The 19,964-nt window shown below is 37.2% G+C and overlaps 1 protein-coding gene across 4 annotated transcripts in view; it reads left to right on the top strand.

Moving 5' to 3' along the window:
• The window catches only part of LOC145672938 (very long chain fatty acid elongase AAEL008004-like), a 312,483-nt gene that overhangs the window by 183,748 nt on the left and 108,771 nt on the right, over positions 1–19,964 (top strand). For 3 of the 4 annotated variants that reach the window (XM_081742164.1, XM_081742165.1, XM_081742166.1), the window contains one exon: positions 4,175–4,214. The exons of the other annotated variant lie outside the window; for it this stretch is intronic. The gene's annotated coding sequence lies outside the window, so the exon portion shown is untranslated. The remainder of the gene's footprint in view (positions 1–4,174; positions 4,215–19,964) is intronic. 4 annotated transcript variants of the gene reach the window in all.

Below are 19,964 nucleotides of genomic sequence, written 5' to 3'. Positions count from 1 at the left end.
GCAAAGGAGTATGTTTAGTACAAGGGGTCCAGAAGCACTTAAAAAACAGAAAATTTACAGGAGAAATGAATGATGCAAGTACTTAGACGTAACAGAACGTAGCCAAATCTAACGTAACCTAACCGAAAGTAACCTAAGCTAACCTGAACTAACCTAAATCAACCTAATATTAGTAGAAATAAGCGAAATTCTATCATTCTTTGGAAAAGTATGCTGGACCCATACTCTAATATAACATAAACTAACCTAACATAAACTAACCGAACCTAACTTAAACTTACCTAAATTAACATAACCTACCCTAAACTAACCTAATGTGAACAGAAATTACCAAAATTGTAACATTTTTTTTAGAGAAGAGAGCTGGACCCCTTCTGCTAAATATAGGCCTTAGCAGAACTCAAGGTTTTCAGTAGTAGTTATCGCGTAGTTATGATAAATAGAAATGTCGTTCTAAATAGGTATAGTCCTAATTTCCGACATGTCGCTATAAACTTTCTCCTTAAAATTTCATGTAACCGAACTCTACACATTGTTATTTATAGTAATATGATATAGTTCGGTACTGTCTCAGTCTAAGTATATATAAATTTGTAAAATTTACAGAAGAAATATGTTAATGTTATTTTGAAAGACCAATGTATAAGTATTCTAAATATATTAGACTCTTACCTCTCACATATATAAAAAGGTAAACATACGAAATACAAAGTATTCTCTGTAACATGTAATATTTCATAAGAAAGCCATGATAAAGTGCTGTGAAGTGGAGTGGTCAGTGTATTAAGACATGGTATGTAACGATGAAAGTTTCCCAAAGGTGTCCAAAATGTGTCTGACTCCTTCTAATGTACTCCTAGTTGTTAGTAACTGCATACCGTTATCTTGTCCTGAAAGTGTCATAGGAGATGGCGGGGCATTTATTCCGAAATTGATCGCCTAGTTTTTGGCTAAGAGCGTAATACAGTAATTGGTTCCTTTGAGTACCAAAGTTTAATATTTAATTCACATAGTATTGCCGAGCAAGCCTTAGCGAGTGACAGCGGTTTAGAGCCCCGCAGGGCACGTTGTTTTCTGGCTTTATTACAACTAAAGGGTTAAGTTCCAAAGTTGGATGTCCGTTTCCAGCAAAATTTTGAAAATTTACAGGGAAGATATGGATAAGTTGATCGTTTGTGTGCTTAAGAATACTCGAAAAATCTGTTTATTTGTTATGTATAAGCGGTCATAAACATGGAACTAAACGGCGAGCGCAGGGAACTACTTGGCGCAAGGTAACCGAAGAGTTGCATTGTGGGAAAGTAACGAGCATTTATGTTATCAACATGGCGGATGCACAAGGGCTGTGAACTAACAGTTTTAACATTTGTGAAGCAATACGTTGATAACGAGCAAAATCTTTTAAAAGTTTGTGAAGAGCACGGATTAATAAACCTAATAACAAATTGCAGAAAATGTGGAAAGGAGATGACAGCGAAAAACGTGGCGAAAGCGGACGTCCAACTTCGGAATAAATGGGATGGGGAATCTTTGTTCTAGAACCTTGCCGCCATATTGGTTGTTACCGTTACATTGACAAGTATAACTTTCTCCACGTTTCATTACAGGTATTTACTTACCGCATTTTCAACAATTTATTTTTAGACTTATTAAGCCATGACTCTTACTTACTTTTGATAGATTTTCCTGGTTATCACCAGTCATGTTTACAAAACAAATGCTAATTACATTCCCATAATCCTACCATGAAGTAATCTTGCGCCAAGTAGTTCCCTCCGCTTGTCAAATAGTTCCATGTTTAGAACCGTTTATGTAAGAAAATAAACACAACTTTCGCTCTTCTTATATATTATCAAGCACACAAACAAGCAAATTATTCATTTCTTCTTGGTAAATTTTTGCAGCGAGGCTATATGAGACGGGACCTACTGATTAACGCGGAATACGAACTACATAAGCTCCTACCCGGCAACGAAACCGGGTATGCCAAAGACGCGTACGCTAACCGCTTAGCCACGAAAGTCAATATTGTTAGAGAAAGGAGTGATGAAAATTCTTCTGCACGACAACGTAAGTTAGTATTGTAGTAAATGTTAGTTTAAATGTCACAAAGGTGTACAACATGTTAAGGCATGTTTTTGTTTATGCGATATGAAGTGTTTTCTCATATTCTTATTTATGAACATACCCATCTCGCTAATGCGCCCTCCAACTCCAATTATGTTCCACGCGGAACCCTTGCTGCATTTTTGCCCTTAGTGATTTAAATAGCCTTCTCGCTTTTAGTGTCTACCTAGCCTAAGTTCGTTAGTGTTTTTGCACTTAGTTATGTTACAACTCACCACACTGTTTTTGAATGTTTGTGCGTGGGTTTTCTCGGGGTTCTCCTGTTTTTCTCTCACTTTCTTCATTTCACTGTTTCATTCATTTCACATCATCACCGTCTCCTTTAGCCCACATGGCATAACTATGGGAAGCAAAACGAAACATTTCATTTCATATTTGTATCCATAATGGGTAAGCCACTCTAAAGTGAATCTGCACCCAGGAATAAAAGTTCGTCCATAAGAAACACTGTGTAAGTCAGTGGTGCCCACCCCCTCTTATGTCCATGACGCACCCCCCCGCAATTGTCTATCCATAGGTGTTCTTCCATGAAAAAAAAAATCTTTTCGATTAATTTTTACACGTCCTCAAACATATTTTTATAGTTTTTAAACCCCCAAATATTTCAATGACGCAGTTTGCGTCATAGTCCCCCCTTGTGGGCACCCCTGTGTAAGTGAATAAGAGTAAAAATGCCGATGAAAAAAGAGCATGTATTATGATTCTAAGTATGTATACCTAAACTTAGACCGTATAATAATTAGATATTCATTCTACTTAAATGGGATAAAATATGAACATTTACATACCAAACTGAAAGACTATTTTGTTTGCTCGTCAGGCTTAATCCTATTACATTTTTAAATATTGGTCTACATTGAAAGTGACTTTCAAGACAGACCTACTTCAACGTTTCAAGCATTTGTATTAGTATTACCTTCAAGCAGCACGGTGGCTCAGTGGTAGAGCGCTTATCTGTGGTACTTATCCTTGTATTATAGGCAACCAACACTCTTTGCTAATGTGCAGGTTGCATAGCAGCTAGGGAATGTTATGGGTTTTAAACGGGATATAGATAGCCACCGTTACCAGTGAAGATGTTAACGGATTGACTCCATTAACGATCTCGGTCGAAATAATTGCAATAAGAAAAGGTATTTATCCTTGTATCATATGCAACCACCACTTCTTTGTTACTGTGCAGGTTGCATAGTAGCTAGGGATTATTATGAATTTTAAACGGGATATAGATAACCACCGTTACCCGTGAAGATCTTAATGAATTGTCTCCATTAATGAACTTGGCCGAGATGGTCCCCCGGCTATTTAATGCAAGAAACAATTCAAAAATTTGTTTTCCTTCAAAAGTTATTGTGTAGAGGAACTTAGCGCGTACAAACTAACATTACAATCCTATAAATTCCACTACGTCATCATAATAAAGCAAATTCTATTATGCTTTTTTTGTTTTTAAGTTTTCCTGGTTTTCTTTTGCCTGCCTCTGTACAGATGATTAAACACTGTTATTAGTTATATGCAATGTATCATAAGATCAAAAATATTACACTAAAATCTTTCCGTGAAAAACATGTGTAACCACATTACTATATATGTAACACAAAGAGTTCCGTTATGAAAGCATTATAGATAGATCGCTGTTGGTTTTGCGTAAGAGAAAATAAAAACCATGCATTTTCTTCCCAAAGGGTTTCTTCGAGTACTAAAAAGAAAATGGTGTTACCCATAGCTATTTGTAACATGTAATTTATTGCACGTTTTTTTTAAAGTTATTACTAATAAAATAATGATATAACTACGATATTTTTCCTCATACAAGCAAAGAAGTTATTTAATCTTTTTAAGTTGCTTTCAAAGTAATGTCTATTATTCTAGCGGATTATTCGTCATTTGATTTTGCTTGTGATAAGATCAGTAAAATTTAATGTCCGTTGTGCACTAAACCTAAACGAATTTCAAAGTACAAAGTTATCGTTGTAGTCAGTGAAGTTTTTATTTAAGATATACTGGGACATGAGAACTTATAGAACATTATTTTTCTATATTACAGGATTCGTAACAACATCTAATTTGACCGGTTACTTCGAGTGGTATGTACAGCTTATTACTTTCTAATTAAAAGCAATTTTATTGTAATTTATTTATTTATTTACTTGTAATTTTGATAATTTTATTATAGCATTGAACTATTTTCAGCCGTTGATTGAATTAATACGACAGGAATTATTAATTAACACTTTGAAATCTTTTTTCTGTCAAGGGTCCGGTTCCTGGTAGGGAAACTCGGTCGAAAATATAACAACTTTGTCAAGCCAGCCATACTGAGTGAGGATTTTCCTGGGTTTACCACATTCACACCAGGCAAACGCCGGGTTGGTATCTAACATACAGATCCCAGGCCGCTTTCTTCCTTCCTTCTTCCCCGGATAATGTGCTTGCCGAGGGATGTCATCTCTTAAACATAACGTTTAAAGAAATAATTCATAAGTCCCAAACAAAGCGCATGTCAAATTCTATGGAAATCAGATAATTTTCACGAAATTCATCCTAGAACATGTGTTTTAAGAAGGGTTTCATTTACATTCTTTTTCTTAACTATTCCAACACTATGCAATAGAAATGATCTGAAACCCTTAAAGAAAATATACACCGTGTTGCATCAATATATAATATAACAAACTAATTCTATAGCCCATGGAACCCAGAGCTTCAATGCCGCATTCACAAAAGCTCGCCATTGGCTTCTGTCCTTAGCCAATTGAATCTAGTTTCTACTTTTTATTCTTATTTCTGCTACGTCCATCTTAATATTATCCTCCCATCTGCGTCTAGGTCTTCCTAATGGTCGTTTTCCGATTGGACTTCCAGTTAAAACTTTGAAAGCGTTCCTACTTTCTTCCATTCTAGCTACATGACCTGCACACCTGAAACTCCTACGGTTGATGACCCTAACAATGTCTGGTAAATGGTATAAATTATGTAGTTCCTTGTTATGAAGTTTCCGCTATTCACCATCCCAGTTCCTCTTAGGTCAGAATATTCATCTTAGGATCTTGTTCTCCAATACTTTCAGTCTGCGTTCTTCTCTTAGAGTAAGCGAGCATTTCGTAACCATACAGCACAACAAGCATGATTATCGTTTTATATATTTTAAGTTTCAAACTCTTCGACACAATTCGCGACGACAAAAGATTTTGTACTGAATAATAACACAAATTCCTTGCTTTCAGTCGACACTTAACTTCTTCGTAAATATGGTCTTGTTCTGTTAATATTGATCCTAGATATTTGAATGTATCCACTTTATCGAAAGTTTCATTTGATATTTTAACGCATCCATATTTTGCAGTATTTTTGTCTTGAAAAATACATTCACATTCATAAGTTTTAAACAAATCGCATGGTAAATTCTATTCAAATTAGATAATTTTCATGAAGTACCTCCTAGATCATATGTTTTAAGATAGAGTTCTTGTTCTTACTTATTCTTAACTATTCCAACCTTATGCTATAGAAATGATTTGAAATCCTTAATATATACCGTATTGCATCAGTATGGTGACGAATTGTTTTATTACAGCATTATTGTTAGGATAGAATTTGCGAACAGATACGCCAAGTGATAGAAGAAATGGATATTCACTGATCAAATGTATGATTGTAATAATGGGAGAATTAAAATATTTATGTGTGTAGAGAACAACCATGGTTGAATGAAGGAATTTGGAACTCAAAGTAAAGGTGTAAAGTCACTAGTATAGGAGGGCAAAATAAAGAAGAAAAAGACAGTACTGGGTTTGATTCCCGTTAGGAAGAAAGTGTAAAAGCTTTTTCAGGCCAGCCATCCTGATTGAGATTTTCTTGGATTTTCCTCATTCACACCAGGCAAATGCCGGGATGATACCTAACATTTAGGTCCCAGGCCGCTTCCTACCTTCCCCAGTCCTTTCTTCCTGACATTTGCACCTTTGACGTGGGAGATCCAGGTTCGATTTTCGGCGGAAGCTTATGTGGTTTGGATTCCAAGTTAATCAGCAGGTGTCGTCTCATATAGCCTCGCTGCTGAACGGTACGTTAAACTCAAACTCAGTCAATTCTTTCTTCCTTCCCTTTCCTATGATAGTATGATAGCCAAGGGACATCATCCTTCATACGTGACGGGCTAACATGGCCATAGATGCCGAAAGCCCAGAAATCTAATTCTTAATCCTAATCCTAGTGACGGGCTAACATGGCCATATATGCCGAAAGCCCAGAAATCTAATGTCTAATCCTAATCCTAGTGACGGGCTAATATGGTCATAGATGCCGAAAGCCCAGAAATCTAATTCCTAATCCTAATCCTAGTGACGGGCTAACATGGCCAAAGATGCCGAAAGCCCAGAAACCTAATTCTTAATCCTAATCCTAGTGACGGGCTAACATGGCCATAGATGCCGAAAGCCCAGACATCTAATTCCTAATCCTAATCCTGGTGACGGGCTAACATGGCCAAAGATGCCGAAAGCCCAGAAATCTAATTCCTAGTCCTAATCCTAGTGACGAGCTAACATGGCCATAGATGCCGAAAGCCCAGAAATTTAATTCCTAATCCTAATCCTGGTGACGGGCTAACATGGCCATAGATGCCGAAAGCCCAGAAATCTAATTTCTAATCCTAAACCTTAAAGATAAAAGAAATGCAATCAAATTGTAAATCCAGCATTATATTTAACTTTATTATTCTTATTCGAAATTCAATAAAATTAAATTAGTGGTATATTTTATACGTAAAACATATAAGACTTAGATGTGAATATTTAATGCACCATTGCAAGATAAAGAAAAAAAAGTTCTTGTAATTTCCTGCACTGGTCAAATAGTTGAAAAAAAGACCATAATCAGAGAAGAGAACCTCACAAGAAACTGCGCATATAATTTAACGATCTTCCTTGCATTTGTAGGAAGGAGGTAAAAGAAAACAAACAAAATTTTTAACGACACCCATTAGCTTCCGCAGAGAAAGTTCCCAACTTAAGGGTAATAAACTAAATTTTATGGACCAGGATACTGTTATGGAAACAACCGAAAAAATTAAATATTGGATAGTTGGAATGGACATTTCCTTTCATCTGTTACTTTAAGTTCAATGACAATGAGAGTAAAATACAAGGAAGGAATGTTTCTCCTCCATTCAGGGACGCCGATTAGGGGGCCAAAGGGAGTATTTGCCCCCTACTTTTTTTAGGTGACCCCTTAATGTATATAGTTTCATTTGGAAATGGAAAGTTTTTGTGTGCGTTACTGGTTCATAGAAAAAAATGGTGCCATATGATATTTGCCGTTGCGTGAGAACGTATTGGTTATTTGTCTTCCCATAGAGTTAAGAAAGCTATATGAATTGCGGTTTTAATTGCAATTCAAAGCAATTAATACTGCAATTGCGTATTTCTTTAAATGTTGTAGCATATGCTTGTAGTATTTACTGTCTTTCATTTTCTAAGAGGAATAACATACATTTAATGACAAGTATGGAATTAAAACTATAAGTTGTTCATTAATCCCCAGATTCAATGTAACTTCTACAAAACAAGCTTCATTATTCATTGCTATGATTAATATCATCCTTTCTATTTATTAGTTTTGCAAATTTGTTATTAAATAATCTGATCACACAATTTTCCAAACAGAATTTTAAGATGTTCATGTGAAAGGAATCAAATTTCTTCTTACATCTTCGTTGTTTAAGAGTACAAAGGACTACTAGCGTTGCTCTTATCAATTTACTTAATAAAATATGAAATACGATTTACAGTATTTTAAGTAAAAAAGATAATATCCTATTAGTTATATAATCTCTCGTCAAACAAAGTGTTAGAAACAACCAGGAAAACTAACAATGATATACAAATATCCAGATCATGTCTTGCCCCCACTTTTAAAGTCCAATCGCCGCCACTGTCTCCATCAGGTTTACCTGATGAAGCTCTATATTCGTGCCGGTTCCTTAGTATCATTTCACTCTGTATGGTAGCATTTTGGCCTATATAATTAAACGTATGTCCATCTGAATATTAAAGGTTTAAAAAGATCGGTTGATTACTATTTTCGAAGTTAGCGTTAATCTTCAGCAGTGCCGTATAGATGACTTAATCAAGGGGGTAATTCAAACTCTTAAGATCATATTGCTTCAGGATTTTCGTATAGCCTTATGTAGTTTTTCATGCTTTGTTGAAGAGAAGTTAAAACTATAAGTAACCCCTTTTTTATGTATGGTACTGCTCTTCAACATTGAGGTGGGGATATCACACCCACGGACTTGATAAAGCTTACAGTGGGATGCGAATCACATAGGCATCCACCGGAAATCGAACTGATGTCTGCTGCAAGGAAACCTGAAGTGGTTCAAATTTATCATTACCGGAAGTGACTCAAATCTACTTTGGGTTGCAATACTGATTTCCACAGAACAAAAATGGTCTGAGATATCGAGATGCGGGTTTTTGTAATCGATTCAACATCCTGGAATACGTTCCACTTCCTCCTCCTTTAAGCCTCTATTCGAACAGGAAGTGGTTCAAATTAAGCATTTCCGGTTTCAACAAATGTCGCCGTAGAACAAAAATGGTAATAGATAGCGACAAGCGATCTTCTAAAATCGATTCAGAATTTCAAGGCAACATTGCATCATAATTCACAATACTTCACTGGAACTAAAAGTGTTTGAAATGTACTACTATTTCCGGTTTTAATTTTGGTATCAATAGTGCAAAAACTGTAAGAAATATCGAGAAACAAACTCGATTCAGCGTCCCAAGAATATATTCTATATTCTCTCTTAATCCTCTATTCAAACCGAAAGTGAGGGGCCGCGGTGGCTCAGTGGTAGAGCGTTCACCTCTGTTGCATGGGGTCCCGGGTTCAAACCCTGCTCCCGCCAAGTAAACTTTGTAGTGAACAAACACCGTATGCGTGGGTTTCCTCGGGGGTTCTCCCGTTTCCTCCCACTTTCTTCATCCCATAATTTCATTCTTGCTTATTATCACTGTCTCCTTTTAGCCTAGCCGGTATAATCGTGGGACGTAAAACTCAAAAATTTCATTTCATTTTTTCAAACCGGAAGTGGTTAAGATTAACAATTTCAAGTTCCAACCTTTATCGCTTCAGAACAAAAGCAGTGAGAGATAGCGAGCAATGGCTTTTTTGGTATGAATTTAGCATTCAATGAACAGGGTCTATCTTTGATGATATTACTATTGCAACCGGATTTATAGATGTACTACCTCAAGCTTGAGTATTGAATTGCATTGGTTTAGAAGTCTGTTGTAATTTCACATTGTAAAATTAAAAAAAGAAAAGAAAAAGAAAAAGAATGCTTAATATTTTGTTTAAAGAAATGAATGTATTTCCCTCCTGTTGTGTTGAGCTCCTGAAAACTTCAGAAAAGAACGAACTCATTCCATAAAAAATTTGTTACGTTCCAATACGCTCAGCGTTAAACACTTTTAAAAAAATGGAAGTAAGCCATAGTGACCACGATAGATCCGTGGTAGAACATTCACCTTTGCTGCTTGGGGTCCTTGGTTTGATTCCAGCTCGCGCCAAGTGGGCTTTGTGGTGGACAAACGCCGTATGCTTATGTGTACTCGGGTTCTCCCGTTTCCTCCCACTTTCTTCATTCCACCATTTCATTCTTTTCTCATCATCACCGTCTCTTTTAGCCCACATGGCATAATCGTGGGACGTAAAACAGATTTAATTTTTTAAGTAAGCCAGATTGATTTCAGCCTCATGTAGTTCACAAGTCTTAAGTAGTGTTTTCTACGAGACGAGGTGAGACAGAATTTTCTTGTCGAGACGCAAGACGAGATAGAGCTCTTCCAACAGAAAGTGATGAAGTATTCGAGACGAGATAATACGTTCAAAACACCGATTTTATGAGACGAAACTAGTCCAAATCTTACGTTGTGTGTAACACAAGTCTTAAGTATCAAACAAAGTATGTGCCATGCATCATGAAAGTTGGGTAACTTTTTGTAAAGTTACTGTTGAACTTTTCTATTTTAAAGCTGGGATGAAACCATCTGCTTCCACTCTGTACGATTTGAGCGAGCACCAAACCATAAAGTTTTGGTCATAAAGAAAGCCATATTGACTACCACGAAATTCAGAGAGTTCTTACAAAATTATCGTAGAACACGGGAAAGGAGTAATGTTCCTAATTATCCGTGACCAATATATGCTTCATCCGATAATGGATGACTGACTGTAAAGTTTCAGCAAAAATGTATGCCAGCCACATTTCAGTAAGATCAAATAATGTTTAATGCTAAAGAAGTATGTTGAAAATTGGGTAAATTGATTAAATATCAACTGAAAATTTTGGAAATGGTAGAAGAGGAAGAAGTATACTAAAAACTATTCTGTAAAGAAAAAGAAAGAAGAAGATAGGGTGGTTGGACACATTATAAGACATAGAGGAAACATGCTATTGGCTATAGTGAAAATGACAGAAGGAAAAAAATACTAGGAAAAAGCCCACAATTGAATTAGTGAATCATTGACATGCTGTCGCTGTTATAACATATTCCTGAGAAGCTTTCGTTGTTATTACCTGTTTCTGATAAACTGTCGCTATTAGTGCCTGCCACTGATACGATATCACACTGTTATTGCCTGTCGTCGCTATTGTCTTTCGTTGATAGGTTGTCGCAGTTATTGCCCGTCACCAATAAGTTGTCGTGGTTATTCTTCCTATTTGACAGGATGTCCCTGTTATTGTCTGTCGATGATTGCCTCGTTGCTGATAGAATGTTCCTGTTATTATCTGTCGCTGTTATTGCCTGTTCTTGAAAAACTGTCGCTAATTAATGCCCGTCACTGATACGATATCGCTCTTCTTTCCTGTCACTGTTATTACCTATCGTCGATATTGACTTTCGTTGATATCGCAGTTATTGCCCGTCACCAATAAGGTGTCGTGGTTATTCTTCCTATCTGACAGGATGTCCCTGTTATTGCTTGTCGTGATTGCCTCGTCTTGAAAAACTGTAGTTAATTAATGCCCATCACTGATACGATATCGCTCTTCTTTCCTGTCACTGTTATTACCTATCGTCGATATTGTCTTTCGTTGATAGGTTGTCGCAGTTATAGCCCGTCACTGATAAGCTATCGTTGTTATTCTTCCTATCTGACAGAATGTCTCTGTTATTGTCTGTCGATGATTGCCTCGTTGCTGACAGAATGTTCCTGTTAATATCTGTCGCTGTTCTTGCCTGTTCTTGATAAACTGTCGCTAATTAATGCCCGTCACTGATACGATAACGCTCTTCTTCCCTGTCACTGTTATTACCTGTCGCCGATATTGTCTTTCGTTGATAGGTTGTCACCGTTATTGCCAGTCACTGATAAGCTGTCATTTTTATTCTTCCTACCTGACAGAATGTTCCTGTTATTGTCTGTCGCTGATATTGCCTGTTGGTGATAGAATGTCAGTGTTATTATCCGTCGCTGATAAGCTATCACTGTTATTTACCGTGTCTGTTTTTACGTTGATGTTACAACCTAGAGACTCAGTATTCGTTTCGGAATATGGAATCGTACCAGCATTTTTTTTGGTTACAATAAAAGGTACGCTTGATGCAGAGTTAAATGGATCAAAATGCTTCTTAATTGATCATACCAGATATTGATAAATTTTCAATCTGAAAATTCTCGCTCTCCCTTTTAAGCTGAAAACAAACCGTCAGAACTTCTCGTGAGTATTGAATGCTTTGTCCACACGTACTTTTAAATATTATATCCAAATTTATTGGATAAGGTAATTAGTCTTCAATATTGAAAATTATACCAATACAAATACTTAAAACGTGGCAACATTGCAGTGGGTGGCGTGCCTTGAAGGCCACTTTCAAAATTGGCCAATATTTAAAAATGTTGCAAGATTAGTGAAAAAATTACTACTATTTGCTAACTAAAAAGTGCTTGTTTTCGAATATTGGCGCTCATTAATATATTGTCTTAATATTGTAAGTTTATTATTATAAAATACCGGTAATTGTGCCAAAATGCCATAGTTAGCCATTTTTATTTTTACAAGAAATTATGAACAAATGTCATTTGTTGTAATCATTGGCCATATTATATGCTAATGTAGGCTGACTTATAAAGTTTTGTTCACTGTCGATGGGAAATATATGTTGTTCGCGGTTACCGTGGAATGGAGATAGCCAGTGAGAGAAGATGAATCATTGTTGACCAACCAAATATAAAGAAAGCACGGTGAATACCAAATACATATTGCTGTAAATCGTCAAGGTTGTGGAGTACTTCAAATATGCTCCTTTCACATTGGTAGAACGTTAAACGATCTTTTTCTCGCCTCAAACGCATCTTAACAGACAGATGATGCAGCTTGTGTAAGGTATGGACAACCTCAAGAAACTGTTCTGATACTGAGTAATCAGAAGTCAATTACATATGTGTAGTATAAGCATGATTACTTCGTTGTATGCCAGGGCAGAGTTTACCTCATATACAGTACACTGAGTGTACATGAGTGTAGTTTTTTTTTTTTTTCAGGGTATTCATTAACATATTTTCTCTGCAGTTTTGTGTTTATGATACAAATATTTCTACGATTTGAAAATTTCTTTCCTTTCTATTGATATGATATGATATGAAATGAAATGAAATCTTTCAGTTTAACGTCCCACAATTATGCCCGTTGACCTATTGGAGGCGGAGGATTAGTACCCGGCTATTTGAGGTGATCGCAAGGCGTATTTATTGCTCATGCGTACTCTTGGAATACGCTGACCATGTATTTAAATGTAGTTGGCTAATCATAAACGCGAAAACAATAAAATCGCCCCGAAAACGTGAGCTCGAGCGTATTTGGTGCGGGTCGGAACAATAGACCGCCTGCTGTTTAAAAGATTTGAAAAGGAAGGGAAAAAAAGGAAAGACGTGTTGCCAGGCAAAGGGATTGTAGCAAGAAACAGCTGCTTGGAAGATGGTTTGTGCAGAGTATTCGAACTCTGCTATTACACACCTGGACCCTGGCAAGAAAACCTGGAAACCCTGACTTGCTCACAGTGTGATTTACACATCTGGTGAAAGTAAAATTAGTGAATAGCCACTTTGGCCGCGTTCGCTACAGGGAGTAACGCTTTCTCGAATAGCCTAAGACGTAAGGTTTAAAAAAATGAAATATTTCAATGAAATGCTTGTTAGGCTAAAGGTGACGGTGATGATGAGAAATGAATGAAATGGTGGAATGAAAGATGGGAGGAAACGACAGAACAACAAGAAAACCCACGAGCACGGTGTTGGTCCACCACAGAGTTAATTTGGTGCGAGCTGGGATTGAACCAGGGACCCCATGCACCAAAGGTGAACACTCTACCACTGAGCCACCGCGGCCCATGATTAAGACAAGTGAATGATCATGGAAGGATTGGTGGAATGATAATATGGGAGGAAAACGGTAATTCCCTTATGTTCAACACAAACTTATTTGACCGGGGATTGAACCAGGGATCCCACATACCAAAGGTAAGCACTCTACCACTGAACCACTGTCCCCCACCTATTCGTATTGATGTCTGATGTATTCTGATTACTGACACTTTCATACTTAGTTTTTTTTTTGGTAAATACAGTGGTGCCCCCCCCCCATGTCCATGACGCACCCCCCGCAATTGTCTATCCATAGGTGTTCTTCAGTGAAAAAATAACCTTTTCGATTAATATTTACACCCCCCTCAAACATATTTATATAGATTTTAACCCCCCCCCAAATATTTCAATGACGCAGTTTGCGTCATAGCCCCCCCCCTTGTGGGCAACCCTGGTAAATATGTGAGATATATTTATACAATAAATATATTATTTTCGGGGGAAATAAACTACGAGCTTTTAATCCCATTTGTAAAATTTATTTTGCCATTTTTCCTGGCATTTCTTTTATGTTTTATTTTGCCACAAGTACCACTCCTTAATAATTATTAAAATATTTTAAATGTGAAAGGGAAATAAAAGCAAGGGTAGGAGACCAGGAGTGGCGAAAAAGCTTTTAGAAAGAATAAAATAATATTTCTATTGATCGCTAAATTTAAGAGATAGAGAGTCATCAAGTTACGTGAAGTGTGTAAGCTATTAGAAACTAATGTAACCGCATTTCAAATGTGGTTATGAAGAATAATAATGAAAATTATCTGGCTGAATGAAAAACTAATTGAGGAAGTTTTTTCCTTGTTTCTTTTCTTTTCTTCCTTTCTTTATTTTTTCTGAAGTTTGGAAGAGTACTGTTGACAGTGAAAAACTGAAGGAAAATAACTGTCTAGGACATTATTTGAGGGGGAAAAATCTTATATGGAATGTTGCAAAAGATATGATAGAAGCTTAAAGTGGGAGTAGAAGAATATTGAAAATGTTGGATATTGTTAAATAAGGTTTTTTACGTCTAAACGAAAACTTTAGTATATTAAACTTTTGCACATATACTATACGGAATGGCATATATGAATATTATCATGGTAACTAATACAAGGATTCATCATAAGTCTTGCAATATTTCTATTACCCAAACAGTGCGCTCATGTATACGCTATGATCGACCTTAAGTACAAGATCAAACTGATCCAAAAAGTAGTGTGGCAAGCAAACTATTTAACATAGAGGCCACCACTTCGTCAGTGCCTTCAGTCAGTGTTTAGTGACAGTGACGATGAGTGCTCAACAACGTCTGATACGTGAACTGTTACTCTATGTGAGTTTGAACTCCGGTATGACACTGCGCCAACAACCCAAAACATTTTTCATGCTAAAGGTAAGGTGCAGTGAACCACAGCACAGCAACTCGTTGGTTCCAAAAATTTCGTGCAGGTTGTAAAAATGGCAAAGATCAGCTAAGGTCCGGCCACTCAAGGATAACAGATTCTGACTTCATACGACACGATTGAGGAGAATCTATCTACCAGCACATCACGATTGTCAAACCAATTTGCATATTCCAATCTCTGTTGTCCGTAATCTCCAAAAACTCGGGAAAAACCATCAAAAGCTGCTGCATTGTGCCACTTAAGATGATCCAAGCTAACGCTCAGAGAAGAGTGGATGTGTGCCAACAACTGTTGAAAAATCTGGGTGGAGTGCGTTTGCTGGAACAGATTGTTACATCCGACGAAAAATTAGTTTTTTTTTTTTTTTCGAAATCCAAATGGGCAAAAACAGTGGTTGTGCAGTCACCAACCTCCAGAACTGGTCGTCAAATAGGGCCTTTTCGAGCATAAAGTCTTGCTCTTTGTGTGGTGGAATTACGAGGGGTAATTCACTTCAAGTTGACGCGGTGGCTCAGTGGTAGAGCGTTCACCTCTGATGCTTAGGGTTTCGGGTTCCAGTCCTCGCCAAGTGAACTTTGTGGTGTACAAACACCGTATGCGTGGGTTTTCTCGGGGTTCTCCCGTTTCCTCCCACTTTCTTCATTCCACCATTTCATTCATTACTAATCATCACCGTCCCCTTTAGCCTAACCGGCATAACCGTGGGGCGTAAAACTCAGATTTCATTTCATTTCATTTCACTTCAAGTTGATTCCTCAAATAGTTCATAACTTTTAACTTTTAAAATCTTGCGGCACATCTTATGAGACTGCATGATACACCAGTTGGAAACACTATCTAAAATGATTCCGAGATATGAATATCTTATTACAATATATTTGCAAACTCCTCTTCATCTTTTACCCCCCCCCCAAAAGTCCCCCCAAAATCCGTCCTTAGTGGTACGTTAAGTCACAGTGCAACACGTGCATATGCACGGGGCGGCAAATTTCGAGGGGCGGCAAAATCTAACTATATTATTCAAAAATAAATATTTCTTGTTGGAAACAGACTTCATAATGATGGTAGTTAAATTTACTAAGCTGACCTATTTGAACACTACATTCACAAATCATGTTTAGGTCACATCAGTTTAAGATCATATGGACAGTGGTAAGCAAATGATCAAACAAATCCCAGCGTGAATTGCTTCATTGATATCAAATACAAGAATTGAATTCTCGAACAGTAGCAAACACCTGTTCCATTTAGTTAGTTATCACAGTTTTGATATGAAAACTAGTCTTGTCTTCGTCACAAATAAGTTCCTTATCATTGAAGGTAGAAACAAGATCTAAAAAAAAAAAAAAAAATCAGCAGATGTACAAGGAAAATCAAGAAATAAAAATAACAGAGCTAGTTGCACTGGTATTGCAAACTGACATATTGAGATTGAAGCTCGTTATTGAATTATATAAAAAGGATTACCATTTTTCTTCTGCAGGTGTGTTTGCTTTATGTTTCATTACCACAATAGATTATTTAAATACAAAATTAATTATTTAAATACAAAAAATAGACATAACCAGATGGTATTTTTAGTGTTCAGACCTTTCTGGGTGCGAGTGCTTTTCCCTCCCCTTCGTTGTCCATGATGGGATTGCATATTTAAAATCGTAGCTTTTAAGATTTTTTCTTTCTGGAGAAAGAAGGGGACGGCAAGTGGTGACGTTGTTCAGGGCAGCAAATTGCGTAGGGCACTGTCCAAAATTTGAAAATTCTAGAATAAGCAATTTGGCCTACGCGTTCATCAGTCAGTCAGGACTTCTTATATTATATGTGCGTATGTGTCAGCATAGTTCTTGTGGTGACATGACATGGATTTGGAACACAAAGGCCGGTTGACCTTTTACTTTTGAAGACACCATATTACTGTCTTGTTTTGAAATTGAAGATTCAGACGCCTATATAATCCAAACAGAAAAAGAAGGAAAGAGATTGTACTTAACACTTTTTTTGTAGGAGAACAAAAGTTGAAAATAAGTCAAATCTAATTAGTCCCATAGTATTAACAAAAAAAAAAAAAAAGTCGGAAATGCAGAAAGAAACGTTACGTAACGCAGCTTCGTCGTGACTTTCTCGTTTTTGCATATTTCATTCTTGCAGACAGTGAAACGTAAGCATCATACTTTTCATATCTATATATATATATACAGTACTTAGTTTCTTTTATGTTACAGGGTGTTTCAAAAAGAATTGCAAATGTTTCGATATATGATAGTATCCAAGCCGTAATAATGAGGATTAAGGGACAAGGGGAGTCCCACAATTTTGTTCTTCTCTTTATAAAGTAAGTTGACAAAGTTGAGTCTCTAAATAAAGAGTCGAGAAAACGAGTCATAAAATGCTTCGTATGAAGTATTGTACTGTATGGGTCAGAAACATAGACGTTACGCAAAAATGATGAAAAACGACTCGAAGCTATTGAAATGTGGGTGTGGAGAAGAATGGAGAGAATCAGCTCTGTTAAGCGAGAAACAGAATGAGTGGGAGGGGGCGAATGAGACTACAATTAATGGACGATATCAAAATAGAAAAATCATAACGTGAAGACGTAGAGGCTAGCAGAAGATCGTGGGGCATGGAAATTTCTCAGCTGTGGCAAGTGACCTGCCAATAATGGCAGAATACCTATGATGATGATGATGATAATGATATTAATTAAGTCTGGTTCAGTGAGCTGATTATCTGCTGAAATTTTGGACTTAAGGTATGATTGAACGCATATCTCATTTCTAAAGTATTCAATGAAATAGCAAGTTTACTAACCCTATCCCACAGGTCTAGTGGGCAGCACGCGTGCCTTCTATGTATATGGTCTTCGTTTCGATTCTCGGTGAGAGAGCATTAAACACATTACGGTAGTTCAGATTTCGCCTTATAATGTAGGTCCATGTCTCATATAGTCTCGATGCTGAAAAGGTACGCTAAATTTAATAAATGAACTCCAAAGCAGTTTCATTATAGGTTAATTTTCTACATCGGTTTATTCTATCGTTGAATTAACTTTTTTTTAAATAATGTATGGAACGGTAGTAGAACGTCCACTTCTGGTGCAAGGAATTCCTAGTTCCATACAGGTCGGGAGACTCTGTGGTGAACAAGATCGTGTCCATTAGGGATGCACAGGAAATGAGACGAATCCTGAGGTTGTTTCGCCTCGTCTTGTCTCGAAACTGCATTTTTGTCTTGCCTCGAGTTGGACTGTTCGAGACGAGATAGATATTGTCTAGTATCGTCTCGATCTCAATTCGTTTGCGATACATTACGATAAGCTACATGTCTGTGCGAATTCCTAGTGTCCCTGAGTTTTCTTGTGATTTTCGCTTCCTTCATATTTTCGTCCTTTCTTCGAGCATGATTCACTTCCATTTATCAAGCATCTTCTTCATTACCTGAAGGACATAACGATAGTGTGTTAAACTTAAGAAGACTTTATTTGATATAATTTTAATTTTACGACTCGAGACAGTAGTAATCTAAATCTGAGCTATAGGGTGGGTACGAATCATTTGGCTCAGTGGTAGAGCGCTAACCTGTGGCGCGTGGGTTTTCTGGTTCGATCCCTACCCAAGTAAGTTTGTGATAGACAACATCGTGTCCATGGGTTTTCTCAGGTGCTCCGTTCTCTCCCACACTCTCATTCCACCGATTCTTCCATTATCATTCACTTGCCTTAAACCTCAGTCTCCCTTAATTTAAAGGGCATAATCTAAGGAACCTTAAACTGAAAGATGTCACTTTATTATACCTCAATGGTGAAGAATTTTGTTCAACCACAACTTGGTCAGTGTATGATTAACAAGAATTATGTTTCCAACAAGACGGAGCCACGGCACACACATCTCTAGCCTCTATGACTGTTGTTGTCAACATTTTCTAGGATATGTCATTCTCCGGTTTCGTGACATACTCTGGTCTTCTCGGTCGGCTGACCTATCCATCTGGGACTATTCTCCGTGAGATTTCCTAATATCCAAAATATTGAATTCAGCACATTAGTCGACTTAAAGCTTGCCCTAACAGAGGAAATTTACAACATTGATGGGGAAATATTGCAGCGTGTTGACTCCGAATGTGCGTACGAGCAGATGGGAAACTTATACGCAACTATTCACAAACCTGACACATGTTCTTCACTTGACGGAAATAAAATAGTAAACTGTTGGTGAAAATGCACAAGTTGGTCACCATTTTCAACTTTTTGTGAAATCTCCAGAACGCAACAATATATAGGCCTATATAGGCCTATACATATATTTTAGCTACAACAGTCAGCTGTCAAATTACACAATTACATAGATACAAAATACTCCGATACTTCCAAAACTACACTAGTGCCATCTGTTACTAGAATGAATGGCTCCTGACTTTTCCGACATGTCAATAAATCTAATGATTAACAATGACTATCGAATACAAATAAAATAAAGTGTTTATTTGTGTTTGTCTGTGTGCGGCCTCGGGACCAGACGAGTGGACCGAGTTACCATTTTTTTTTTAAATTTCGAACCAGGGGTGGTCTCAGGGGGACGTTTACCGGGACATGTGAAAGTAGTAGAAAATGGCCGATATTAGTGTCGAATTCATAGTTTTCGCGGTCGCTGAGGTCAATGGTGAAGCTCCCACCGCATTAATTTCCAAATTCACCCCATTCGGCTGCGTTCTGAGGGTCACCGGGGAGGATACCGAGTCATGTAAAAATAATCCACAATGGCCAATCTTTCAAATTCAGCTACGGTACCATTGTTTGCGGGCCGGGGTTCGTCTGCGGGGGAGGAGTTACCGAGACATGTAAAAATAATCCAAAATGACGAATATTAGTGTCAAATCCATAGTTTTCACGGTCGCTGAGATGAATGGTGGTACTCCCAAAGGCGTTGACTTCCAAATATAGCCCCCATACGAAGAATGGGTATTTCAGCTAGTGTTATATAAATGAAGGATCTAATACTAAGTTAGCCCATGGCACGA

This window comes from Thermobia domestica, chromosome 16 (assembly GCF_964235325.1).
Source record: "Thermobia domestica chromosome 16, izTheDome1.hap1.1, whole genome shotgun sequence".
Classification (NCBI taxonomy): domain Eukaryota; kingdom Metazoa; phylum Arthropoda; class Insecta; order Zygentoma; family Lepismatidae; genus Thermobia; species Thermobia domestica.
This window is presented reverse-complemented; position numbering and strand designations above follow the sequence as displayed.